General features: G+C 31.3%; 1 long non-coding RNA gene and 1 other non-coding gene across 2 annotated transcripts; both read left to right on the plus strand.

The window, feature by feature from the left end:
• The first annotated feature begins 414 nt into the window (after nt 1-414).
• LOC106797812 (uncharacterized) lies at nt 415-1,234 on the plus strand. The gene is made up of 3 exons (XR_001387056.2): nt 415-516; nt 711-806; nt 938-1,234. It is a non-coding gene; the product is annotated as an uncharacterized lncRNA (long non-coding RNA).
• Nucleotides 1,235-3,323: 2,089 nt separating this feature from the next.
• MIR482A (microRNA MIR482a) lies at nt 3,324-3,418 on the plus strand. Its single transcript, NR_048614.1, has one exon. It is a non-coding gene; the product is annotated as a microRNA MIR482a (primary transcript).
• The last annotated feature ends 203 nt before the right edge of the window (nt 3,419-3,621 follow it).

The raw sequence follows: 3,621 nt of genomic DNA on the forward strand, positions 1-3,621 counted from the left end.
GCAGAAGGAAGTCAAGCTTCCATGCCTTACACTACTGGTTTTATGGGAAATCTTATGAATATGATGCAAATGGACAATGTGAGAATGAAGTAGATTGGATTTAATTTTATACATATGTGCCATATAACTAGAGGTGACAAAATAGGTCAGCCTAGTACTCTAGTTGGGTCCACCCGAACTCACCTGCTAAAATATAAGGCTTACTTTTTGTTGCAGGAAGACTATGCTGGAAGCCAAGTTGCCCTGCCTTATCCTGGTTTTATGAAAAATTCTGCGATGAATATGGTTAGTGTAAGTATGAAGTAAATTGGATTTAATTTTATACATATGTGGCATAACCAGAGAGGTGACAAAATGGATCGGTCTAGTCAGATGACTCGATACATCCACTAAGATATAAAATACTTATTATTGTAGGAAGAGAATGTTGGAAACATTACAGAAGAAAGTCAAGTCGTCTTGCCTTACACTGATGGTTTTATGGAAAATCATATAGATATGATGAATATGAGCTATGTAAGTATGAAGTAAATTGAATATAATTCAACATAAAAAGAAAAGAAAATTTAATTCATATTTTGTCCAAATGTGGCATAACTTTTTGTCATATATTAAATTTAAACCAGTCTGAGAAAATTGTTATTCTTACACGCTGAATGTGTTGACTAATTTACTGAAATTAATGAACTCTCCTTTTATTTACTTCAAAGGACTTGGAGGCAGGAAACCAACTGATTCCTCAACCAAACATGATGCAGCCACCCTTTATGCCTTCAGATCAATTGCCTTACAATTTTCAACCCAATGTAAGAGGGACATTGTTAACACTATATCATGGACCTAGTGTTTCTTATACACCAAATTACAAAATAACCTTTATTTTCTTTGTTTCACATATCCATGACAATGTTAAGATCTATATTTTGTCATATTGCAGTGAACGTAGGGATGCATTTGCCGTTGCCGGGGGTGGATGAATGAAGCCATGGTGTGGTCAAAATTAATAAACTATGTCTTCTCTTGTGGATCTGGAGCAACCGTTTACATCTATTATTAATTCCCATCAAATAATACCCCCACCCCCCTCCTTTTTTCAGTTCGGAATTTTGGAAAACTTTAGCCCATAAAATAATTGGTCACCTTTGTGTTTAACATTCTATATATTCTGTGCCTACCAAAGACCCTTTTGGAAAGGTTGCATCAAATTTTAATTTTCAAGATTTGTTATAAGTGATAACCTTTGCATAATTCACTCCATCATAACGCAGTTTAGCAATTATCATGAACGAAATTAGACCGTAGGGGATTTTAACTGGTTTATATTTGAGGTTTGGAGATTGCATGGATTATATTTATATAACTAGATAAAAATTGAAAACTACTTTGAAATTTTCAGACTCAACTGGAGCTAATTAAAATTAAGTATGCATTGGATTCTGTACAATTTAGACAAAACACTAGTCATAGAAAAGTGTTCTCCTCAAAGTAATTAATGTTGCTTTTGTGTGAGCTTGGTTTATTGGCTTATGAACTTTACATGGCTTGCTCCCATTTTATACACATTTGTGTTAGCTGCGAGCTGCCCCTGCTCTGTTAAGTTCACCCACTACGCTTAAAATTAAACTTCATATTGTTCTGAGAAAATTTATCCAAGACACATGAAGTCTTAGAAAGCATTTCATACGGAAGTTGTTTGAGATGTTTCTAATTTTGATCGACTTCCATTGTAAATTGATATTTTTGCTACAATTGTTCTTATAGTTTGGCAGTAAAATATCAAATGAGGATGAACAACAAAAGTCTACAAATTTGGTTTCTTTGACTGCACTTTTTATTTGATAAAGCTGTGTTTTACCTCAATTACGTTGCTTCGTATGTCCCTGTTTGAATTATATATCGACGTCAATCATTCATGTCCCTATTTTTGCCTCGAGAAATTTCGAGCTACATATGTTAATTTGTTTGCAGCATGGCAGATCATGAACTATTTTTGGGCAATTTTGATGGTTGATATTTGATAACAATGACAAGATAATTGATTTTGATATTTACAAAAGAACAAATTTGTAACGAACCAGTCGGGGGTAACAAATTGACTTTGGGGACAGAACAAATTACATCCAATCACAAATTTTAATGCTAATATTTAATTCATTAATTTATTTATTTTTAATATATGTTGTTCTAATCTTAGTTTATTTATTATCTTTAATGTTATGTTAATTGTTAATGCTTCTGTTCCTTTTTCCTCACTGTTTATTATTAGATTTTTTTTAATTATGACCTCTTTAATTTTTTAAAATATAAATTTAATTTGAATGCAAGTTTTATTGAATTATTATCCAATCATATATTCTTATGTATGATATAATTATTAATTTTTGTAAAAATTACTTTAAAATTCATATTTCTAATTATTTGGCAATGTAGAAACCATTATACTAACCATATATTAAAATTAAACACTCGAAAAAATATGATAAATATTTATCCTGCAAATACTAAAATACTAGTTAACATTAAAGCTTATTTGTTTAAAATTTACAGAATTAATTGTCATGTTTTTATTTATTTAAAAACATACATCTAATAAAAAATATGTAGTTCAGATATTTTTTATAGAATATATATATATATATATATATATCCTTCACAAATTAATTTTAATATACAGCTAATTCACTTTCAAATTCAATTGTTTAAAAGTAACTCTATCAAAATAAATTTTATAAAGCACTAAAGTGGACAAATTAGGGACATTCGACCGCCCAAAATAAATTGGAAAAGAAAATTGAAAAGTAAAAAGAAATTCACGGAAAAGAAAAGAGCAAAAGCATCTCTCGCTTTATTGGTAAAAAGTGGAGAAATTTGGGAACCACGTTTTTAAAACGCAACGCAAGTATCCCCGATTGGTTCCCTGGTAAAGTGGTTCTTCACTTTCTTTGATTGGCACTCGTTCGCGTGGCATTTGAACAAATTCCTCAACTTTTTACGTCATATGTGAGAGTATAACGTAGGAGTTGGGTTGATATTTGCAAATAAATAATCACTCCAACACATGGAAAAAATAAAATAAAAGAGAATTTCACTAGACAACAATATATATGAAAAAAAAAGCAGAATATATATTGATGGTGAGTGTGAGGTCACTAATTATCTAGGTGTTGGGGAATCTTACATGAAGCCTTTGAGCCTTTAACTTTAAGTAAAGCAATACTTTTAAGAGCGTGGCTGAGGCATATATATAAAGGAGTTAATGTGGATCACTACTCATTCAATTCACAGAGTGAATACGAAGAGCTGGGAACGGGAGATTGGAGCAATCAGAATTTGTGGGAATGGGCTGATTGGGAAGCAATGTGTGCTGGTGCAATGCATTTAATTTCTTCCCAATTCCGCCCATTCCTATGATTTCTGATGATTCTTTCCTTTCCTTTTGCTTTTTGCAATACGCAATATGCATGTACCTTATTTTTCATTCCATCCTCATTATTCTATGCTAATGGATAGTACTTCCTTCTTCTCCATGTTTCTTTTATTGTTATAACAACACATGATAAAATTGTAATATGAAACATAACTTCTGCAGCCTAATTTGTTTTTTTCGTGCATTTGATAAAC

Source organism: Glycine max, chromosome 2, assembly GCF_000004515.6.
Source record: "Glycine max cultivar Williams 82 chromosome 2, Glycine_max_v4.0, whole genome shotgun sequence".
Taxonomy (NCBI): Eukaryota; Viridiplantae; Streptophyta; class Magnoliopsida; order Fabales; family Fabaceae; genus Glycine; species Glycine max.